Raw genomic sequence first — 9,792 nt, forward strand, 5'->3', positions numbered from 1 at the left:
CGGATTTTCATTTTCGTTTTCCTATGGAGAATCTCAAAGCAGTTTCACAACACGACAAAGGCAGATGTGAAATTACTGCATCTATAGAAACAGTTTTAAAACACTGGCATATTAAAACACACACAATTTTTAGCTCTGGCCAGCTGAGTATCAAACAGGAGAGAGGACTGCGCTCGGGATTGGCTACAGCCCCCGAAACCACTTTTCTTTCAAGAGAAAGCCAATGGGACCACTTCAGAGCGCCTGATCCGAGACTCCGACGCACCTCTTGTTTCTTCTGCCTTGATTTTGAGCTCAGGAGGAGCCCAACTGGGTCGCCCAATGAAGTGGGAAGATGGCAGATTCGGGGCAGGTGATATAAAGCACTCCTTCATTCATCAGAGTTAAGCTATGACGGTCACTGCGGGAGATGGACCAGATTGGACCAAATAAATTCAATTCAGTTCAGTTCAATACAATTCCGCTCACGTCTATGGGCGTAGCCAGGATTTGTTTTTTTTTTGGGGGGGGGAACCTAGTTTACTTAAATATTTTTATTGATTTATTTGATTTCTGGGAGGGGGCAGCTGCCCCTCTGCCCCCCCCAGCTACACCCATGCCCAGCTCCTGCATTTGGTCTTCCCAATAAAGGCACGTGGAACTTGGCCACTGTGAGAACAGGATGCTAGACTAGATGGGCCACGGGCCTGATCCCGTATTGGCCCCATTTTAATACAATTACCCCCATCCTGCATGTTTAGAGATCTGCCTGTACCGCCGCGGATGTTGTAACCCACCACCGTATCGTGGCCTGGTCTGCTTTTATGGGACAATCTCTCCTCTCCACCCCCTGCCCTATTCGCGCCTCTCAGCTCCCTCTCCTGTAAAACGCAAAGATCTGCCTCGTTCCCGCTTTCTGCGCGCGCTCCCATCGCTTCCCGCTCCGTCCTCTTCCGCCCCGTGTAAACGGCGCCTGCTCCGGTTTCCCCTCCTGCGCCGGAGCCAGGCCGCCCTCCCGGGGGGATATTAATGAGGTGTCCGCTGATAGGAAGCGCGCCGGGGTCGCCGGCCTGTCTCTGCCGCTCGGGCGCAGACTCCCAGGCGCTGGCTGGGGGCAGAAGCCAGCGGGCCCCGATCCCCTCGCATCTCTCCGGACTACGGGGAGAGGAGGCGGCGGAAGAGAAGAAGCGCTCTTGCCCAGCGGAGAAGAAGCCAGCCTGCTCTTGGCACGGCTTCATTCCGGACACGTGCCACCATGCAATAACTGTGACGCAGAGCGTGTGCAGAGCGCATTCCTGCTAAGCAGGACGCCGCGGGAGAAACGAAGGCGAGGCTTCTGGGGGAACAGATCCTAAGCACGCTTACTCGAAAGGAAGTCGCTGCAAGACGGTCTGTACTCCCTGCCCCCCCCCCAACAGTATCTGCTTGACCCGCCGGTTCCCCACTGCCTAGTCTAGTGCGTGTGTTTCTGAATGTGTGATTATCTCTCTTATATCTCTCTCTTTGGCGATCACTTCTAGCGGAGTAAGATTGTCTTCTATAAACACAGCTTTGCCAATGAGTCAGTAAGTGACTGTGGAGACCAGTTCTGGATCCACACATCCTTCCACAGTGGGGACATTGGTTTCCAGGCAGGAGTTGATCACAGTGTGGATTTGCCAAGCGTGCCTTCCTCTTAGCACGTTTCTCCCTTGCGTCCTGAGATCGAAGTTTCTTCAAAGCCCATGACACCTTTGGTAAAAGCTGTTCTCCAACTGGAGCGCTCGCAGGCCTGTGTTTCCCAGTTGTCAGTGTTTATACTACATTTTTTAAAGATTTGCCTTGAGACAGTCTTTGAACCTCTTTTCTTGACCATCAGCATTACGCTTTCCATTTTTAAGTTCGGAATAGAGTAGTTGCTTTGGAAGACGATCATCAGGCATCCGCACAACGTGACCAGTCCAACGAAGTTGATGTTGAAGAATCATTGCTTCAACACTGGTGATCTTTGCTTCTTCCAGTACACTGGTTTTAGTTTGCCGGTCTTCCCAAGTAATGTGTAAAAATTTTCAGAGACACCGTTGATGGAAGCATATTCTGCTCTCTTATGAATGCATGCTTGTGTATGCCTATGAACCTATATAGCATAGAATCACAGAACTGCAGATTTGGAAGGCACCCCCTCCCAGGTTCATCTAGTCCAGCCCCCTGCAATGCAGGAATCTAGGATAGCCTATATATAAAGAGCTATAGGGGCCAATAAGATTGCCAGAAAAAATATCAACAACCTCAGATAATGCTGATGACACAACCTTGATGGCGGAAACTGAGGAGGAATTAAAGAACCTTTTAATGAGGGTGAAAGAGGAGAGCACAAAATATGGTCTGAAGCTCAACATCAAAAAAACTAAGATTATGGCCACTGGTCCCATCACCTCCTGGCAAATACTGTAGAAGGGGGGGAAATGGAGGCAGTGAGAGATTTTACTTTCTTGGGCTCCATGATCACTGCAGATGGTGACAGCAGTCATGAAATTAAAAGACACCTGCTTCTTGGGAGAAAAGCAATGACAAACCTAGACAGCATCTTAAAAAGCAGAGACATCATCTTGCCGACAAAGGTCTGTATAGTCAAAGCTATGGTTTTCCCAGTAGTGATGTATGGAAGTGAGGGCTGGACCATAAAGAAGGCTGATCGCCGAAGAATTGATGCTTTTGAATTATGGTGCTGGAGGAGACTCTTGAGAGTCCCATGGACTGCAAGAAGATCAAACCTCTCCATTCTGAAGGAAATCAGGCCTGAGTGCTCCCTGGAAGGACAGATCGTGAAGCTGAGGCTCCAATACTTTGGCCACCTCATGAGAAGAGAAGACTCCCTGGAAAAGACCCTGATGTTGGGAAAGATTGAGGGCACAAGGAGAAGGGGACGACAGAGGATGAGATGGTTGGACAGTGTTCTCGAAGCTACGAACATGAGTCTGACCAAACTGTGGGAGGCAGTGGAAGACAGGAGTGCCTGGCGTGCTCTGGTCCATGGCGTCACGAAGTGTCGGACACGACTAAACAACAACAACAACAACATAGTGGCCAACAGATGTCTAGAGAAACCCCCCACACAGGACTCAAGCACAAGAGCACCCACTGCCCATGTGTGTAGCCAGGATTTATGTTTTTTTTTGGGGGGGGGAAGGCCCACCAGAAATCCTCTGTCTAGCAGATTGCGAAAGAAGCATCTCAACCACAGTTCTTTCCAATTGCTTAGAAAAATCTGTTGAAATCTTTCTACAATTTCTACTTACCGTAAGTATTTTCTTGATTTACTTGGTTTGAGCTGCCCCCCTCCCCAATGCCACTCTCTTCTCCTGTGGCTTCCAACAACTGGTATTCAGAAACACTGGAGTCAGATCAGAGACTTAATGGCTAAGTTAGACACCTAGCAGGCACCGTCCACTCCAACCCACTTCTAAAGCTATCCAGGTTGGTGGTCATTGCTGCCACTTGTGGGAGAGAGTTCCACAGTTTATATTATGTGATGTGTGAATGAGTTTGTTCCAAATGTCGTTGCACCATAGCTTTATGTATCGCCATTACGATATTGGCAGCTTTATATTCAATTCTTTTCCTAATGAAGATATGTAAGCTAGGGGCTGCTGGCAAACCCTGCATGTTTGACGTTTACATTGGCCCTGCCCAGTTTGGCCCCGCCCACCACTGGCATGTGGCCCCTGATAGTTGACTAAGCCTCAAATGTGGCCCCAGGGTGGGTTGAGTTCTGCACGTGCCTAGTTTAATGGGGCTCCCTGCCTCTTAAGTGTGTTATGTATGTTGCTCTGGTAGAAGGCTCCAGTTTTGGATTTTACGCACAGGATTGGCTTCAAGGCTCAGCCCTGGCGTCGGTCAGGCGATAGCGAAGGCAAGAGCACCACTGGGCATCTGCAAAGTTGCTTTCTCTGTCTGGCTGTGTGGCTGTCCAGCAATTTCAGACAGGGAATCTTTCACAGCCCTACCAGAGATGCTCAGGTCTTTCAGCTGGAAGGGGTATATAAACACACACAAGGAAACAAACAAGCAAATACACACTTAAACCTTTCCTTTATTCCATCTCCCTCTTCCGCAATCGCCCACAATGGCTTCTGTGTGCCCAACAAATGGTCTGTCCTAGGTAAAGAAGACATCGTGACTGGGGTCTCTCCTTCGCAACCTCCCCCGGATGAGCTCAGCTTTCCAGGAATTTGGAATATGCTACAGACTGAGATTCCTAAGTGGTTATTGGACCCACCGGGGCTCTGAGCTGCTCTCTGCGCAAGGTCTCTTGTTGCTGGGCTGCTGTTTTGGGGGGTGTAGCAGGAGCCTTGCAAGGACCTGAGCAACCCTTCCCTCTTTTTTAACCCAACGCACAGAAAAGCGAGTACCCTCCTAATCCCATCACATGCTGGCAAGATGCCCACGATAGAAGAAGGCAGAGGGTTGGTGGTAAAGGCAGGGGCAGGCTTAATTTGCAGTGATGCCCCTCCCTCCATCACAACCACCACCATTAATTGCATTCACACCCAACCTTTTTCTCCAAGGAATGTTGAAGTGGCATACATGGTTCTCCCTCATTTGGTTCCTACAGCAACCCTGCAGGGTAGGGCAGGCTGAAAGGTGGTGATTGGCCCAATATCACCTAGAGAGCTTCGCATGGTTGAGTGAGGATTTGAACCCTCGTTTCCCCGGTCCTAGTCGGGCACTCTTAAAGGGGTTGGCAAGGTTTACCTCGCCTGGGCCGGTTCACCCCAGCGGAGATCCCTCTATGGGCCAGATCATGTGCGCCTGTGATTTCCGGTGCTTGCGCCTGCGCAGACACGATTTCTGGCATCTGCCTCTGCGCAGTGGTGGTTTCCGGCGCCGCGGAAGCGACCCCCCTGCTGTGCTGTGCCGGTTTAGAGCAGCGTGTGGGGATTCGCTGAGCAGGTGTCTCAGTTGGGGGGTGGCTTGTGGGCCGGTTAAATGACCCCTGTGGGCCGCTTGTGGCCCATGGGCCTTAGGTTGCCAACCCCTGCTCTAAGCAATGTAGCACACACTGGCTCTCAAATGCAAATTCAGGGCTTGCCTACACTTCTGCTTGTTCTATTCGTAAAAATTACGGGCCTGAGAGGTTTTCTGTGTGTTTGGTGCTTTCTAGATACACTTTTTAAAATTTTGTTTCTCCTGCCGCTTTCCCTAGGAAAATGCACTGTTTACCGCTGATTTGGAACAAACCTCAGTCCAAGGGGAAAAAAAGATTGACATTTCTATCCCAAGGGAAAGAAGTGGCCACACATGGCTCTCTTACTTTAATCCTCACAACAGCCCTGTGAGGTAGGTTGCCCTGAGAAGAGGATGACTGCCCTAAGGTCGCCCCCAGTGAACTTTATGTCTGAGCAGAGATTCGAACCCGGATCCTCCAGACCCTTAGCCTGACACTCTAAAACCACAACTACACCATCCTGGTCATGAAACAAACTCATCTCCTTTCTGCCACATTCAACCCCACAGGATGCTCCATTTCGTGGCAATGTCTGGGTTAGATATCAGAGCACTAAGTAGATGTCTAATCCACGCCTACCTTCCTCCCCCCGCCCCCCCCTTCTCATGGATCTGCATCTCTCCAAGGAGACCTTGAGATGTCTGGCCTTGGTAGAAGAAGGCTGCAAGGGCCTTCAAACCAGATTTGTCTTACTCTCCACTGCCACAGTTCAGCCACCCTTTGTCTAGACAGAATGATTTGCACATTCTACAGTACAAGACCGGGAGGAGGGGAGGGGCTGAATTTTCTCTCTCTCTCTTTGGTTGATTAAATGCAAATCGGGAGACCACCCTACGGGACTGGGACCCTTTGGCTTGTTCAGATAGTCCAAACAAAAGATAAACAATTGATTGCAACAAGCAACCCCACTCCGACACCAATGTCAATAGCACTGAGAGATATCTCTTGAGTTGGTTAGTGACTGGTGCCCTCCTTGAAGTGGTCCCCCTCCCCCTGTTAAAGGAGAGTAAGAAAGGCCACAGGCATCTAATTGATTGTTAAGGTTGTTATACAGATTAGATAACAGGAATCCATCCAAGAGAGTTTATCAAGGGCTTTCTGATAATGGTAGAAGCCCTGGAAGCAGTTTGATGAGATCTAGGGAGATGAGATCTAGGTAACTGAGCCGGGAGATAATGGTTGGAAGGATAATGCATCGTGAGGGTCCAAGCCCCATTCCTAGAGAGGCAATCAGAGAAGCTCATCAGGCCTGCCAGGAAACCCTGGTCTTCTCTTCTCCTTCCTGTCCACCCTACTACTACTACTACTACTTCTTTGGCGATCACTCGTAGCCGGGTAAGATGGTCTTCCATGAACACGGTCTTAACAGTGAGTCCATAAGTGACTGTGGAGGCCAATTCTGGATCCACACATCCTTCCACAGTGGGGACATCGCTTTCCGAGCGGGAGTTGATCATGGTGAGGGTTTGCTAAGCGTGCCTTCCTCTTAGAACATTTCTCCCTTGCGTCCTGAGTTCAAGCATCTTCAAAGCCCACGACACCTTTGGTAAAGGCTGTTCTCCAACTGGAGCACTCGCAGGCCAGTGTTTCCCAGTTGTCAGTGTTTATACTACATTTTTAAAGATTTGCCTTGAGACAGTCTTTAAACCTCTTTTGCTGACCACCAACACTACGCTTTCCATTTTCAAGTTCGGAATAGCGTAGTTTACAACCCCTACAACTTACGCTGGTGCCCCACACTCAAGAGTCAGGGCCGACCCTATCATTGGGCAAGTTGATGCAGCAGATTTGTGAGGTGCATGGATTGTTTAGCTGGGTTATTTTCATGTTCTTACTCCCCAGGGAGGGGAGAAACACTTGTGAAATGTTCGGCTGGAGAACATGAGAAGGCCCTGGCTCCTGAATCAGGCCAAAGGCACATTTAATCCAGTACAGTACTCTGTTCTCACTGGGTCCAACAAGGTGCCTCTGGGAAGTTCTCAAGAAGGACTTGAGTACAACAGCTTTCTGACCACTGCCTTGCAACTGGTATTCAGAAGTAAATTGGATAGTGGAGGCATGTGTGTACCCAAGGGGAGGCAGGGAGGGGCAGCTTCCCTCCACTAAACCAATCAAAATCAATAAATACACATAACTGAGGTTCTGCCCCCCAAATCCTGGCTATGCCCATGAGTGGAGGTAGAACACAGTCATCGTGCCTAGGAATTGACATCTGTCTGTCTCGCGAGACAATGCAGTGTGCCTGTGGGGGCAAAGCTGGAATCTCCTTTCTTTTAATTCAAATCCATTGGTTTGGGACCCACCCTCTGGAGCAGCAGGAAAACAAGTCCTTAGCTAGAGACCCCAAGGATCGAACTTTGGATGTTCTACACAGACCCTCCAAGTGTCCCTATTTTCCAGGGGCAGTCCCAGATTTACAGAAGCCGTCCCAGTTTCTGATTTGATCCCAGAATGCCCCGCTTTTCCTTAGGACTTCCACTGAGCGATGTGGCTCCTCTCGTTCCATTTATCAATGATTGCTGCTTCAGACATATGAGAAGGGATGGGGGTTGGGCGGGGAACATTTACAAGACAAATGATTCTCCTTATCTGCCACACGTTGACGCAGTGGATTATGAGAATGAAAATAAAAATTAAAAGAATCTAATAAACGGGCTTTCTGGTGGACTCCATTTACTTTTCCCCTTTTTGTTTTTTTGCAGAGTCTCCTGGTTTAATTACAGACAAGGTCTGGCCATTTTCACTTTCGACTTCTCCCACATTAGGGAAGAAAAAGAGATAGCCAGAGAGAAGCAGCCATGACTGGGGTTGCAAGAAGAAGAAGAAGAAGAAGAAGAAGAAGAAGAAGAAGAAGAAGAAGAAGAAGAAGAAGAAGAAGAAGAAGAAGAAGAAGAAGAAGAGAAGGAGTTTGGATTTGATATCCCGCTTTATCACTACCCAAAGGAGTCTCAAAGCGGCTAACAATCTCCTTGCAAGAATTGTATGGCCAAAAAAAAAATAGACCATCTACTTCAGGGGTCAGCAACCTTTTCCAGCTGTGGGCTGGTCCACCGTCCTCCAGACCATGTGGTGGGCAGAACTATATTTTGGGGGAAAAATTAAAAATGAACAAAATAAAAAAAATCCTTCCAGTAGCACCTAAGAGAACAACTAAGTTTGTTATTGGTATGAACTTTCATGTGCATGCACACTTCTTCAGATACACTGAAACAGAAGTCACCAGACCCTTATATATAGTGAGAGGGTGGGGAGGGGTATTACTCAGAAGGGTGGTGGGAATGGGTGTGAAAACCCGTTGATGACTGTTAACGACTGTTAGTGTTACAGGAAAAAAGCTAGGGGTGAGATGGCTAAAGATAGCTTTACCCTGTATAATGATATAAGAATCCAATGTCTCTATTCAGACCAGGTCTCTCCATGGTTTTAAGTTTGGTAATAAGTTGCAATGCAGCAACTTCTCTTTCCAGTCTATATCTGAAATTCTTTCGTAATAAGACAGCTACTTTGAGATCTTGTATAGAATGTCCTGGGAGATTGAAATATTCTCCTACTGGTTTTTCTGTCTTGTGATTCTTGATGTCAGATTTATGTCCACTAGGAGAACACTTCAATCTCCCAATACATTCTATACAAGACTTCAAAGTGTGATGTAGTAGTTAGAGTATTGGACAAGGAGCTAGGACACTAAGGTTCACATTCCCACCTGGTCATGAAGCTCATCTGGTTGACCTCACAGGGCTGTTCTGGGGATTAAAGGAGGAGGGACAGAACCCTGTATGCCACTTTGAGCTCCTTGGAGAAAAAGCTAGCATATGCAATAAAGAAATAAATTTGGTGTGGCGTGCTAAAGCAGCTCTCTGGATGGCAGCCACAGCTGAGAACCTTTAGCTAAAGAATTTGCACTGTTTCCTCAAACTGTCCTGGGGAGTTTTGCAGGAGAGGAGAATAATGGAGGGCAAAACATGGAAGTGGTTTTTTTTTTTTAAAAAAAAGATTTACTTAAGAAGTGTGTTGTTTGCATTTGGGGGAACAATGAAAAGCCAGAGAGAAACAGTAATCCCAAGCAAACAGTGACGCCCAGTGTGAAGACAAAGGCACCATTGCCTCTCTTGGCATAGTGACGGGAGAACCTGAGAGTGGCAGGAAGCCTTCTGCTCAACAAATAAGAATGGTGAGCATAGGTCTTGAATCAGAACTGTACTCCCTTTAGCTCAGTACTGTCTACTGACGGAGTACTGGACCAAAGGTGGGGGGACCAAAGGTGGACAGACTACCCCAGAAGGCAGGGGCATAGGAAGATAGGGGCAGTGGGGACGGTCCGCCCTGAGCGGCGGGCTCCGAGGGGTGCCATCGCGGGCGCCCGCCCTGCCCCCAAAACGTGCGCCCCACCCCTGGAACGTGTGTCACACACCCCGGAACGTGCGCTGCGCCCCTACAGGAGGCGTGCCCCACTCTGGAATGTACGTTCCGCCCCTCCGGGAGGTGCGCCCCACCCCCAGAATGGGCCCCCGGTGCCGGAGCATGAAGCTCCGCCACTGCCAGAAGGAGCACAATGTGTCCCCTGCCAGAGGTTGTTCTTCTTCTGTGGCGATCCCTCGTAGCCGAGTAAGATGGTCTTCCATGAACACAGTCTTAACAGTGAGTCCGTAAGAGACTGTGGAGGCCAATTCTGGATCCACACAACCTTCCACACAACCTTCCTAAGTGGGGACATAGGTTTCCGGGCGGGAGTTGATCATGGTGAGCGTTTGCCAAGCGTGCCTTCCTCTTAGCACGTTTCTCCCTTGCGTTCTGAGTTCGAAAGCCCACGACACCTTTGGTAAAGG

General features: G+C 49.0%; 1 long non-coding RNA gene across 1 annotated transcript; it reads left to right on the plus strand.

Moving 5' to 3' along the window:
* The first annotated feature begins 5,162 nt into the window (after positions 1–5,162).
* LOC148686460 (uncharacterized) lies at positions 5,163–7,822 on the plus strand. The gene is made up of 2 exons (XR_015949238.1): positions 5,163–5,298; positions 7,669–7,822. It is a non-coding gene; the product is annotated as an uncharacterized LOC148686460 (long non-coding RNA).
* Positions 7,823–9,792: the final 1,970 nt, after the last annotated feature.

Source organism: Zootoca vivipara, chromosome 3 (assembly GCF_965207765.1).
Source record: "Zootoca vivipara chromosome 3, rZooViv2.hap1.1, whole genome shotgun sequence".
Taxonomy (NCBI): Eukaryota; Metazoa; Chordata; class Lepidosauria; order Squamata; family Lacertidae; genus Zootoca; species Zootoca vivipara.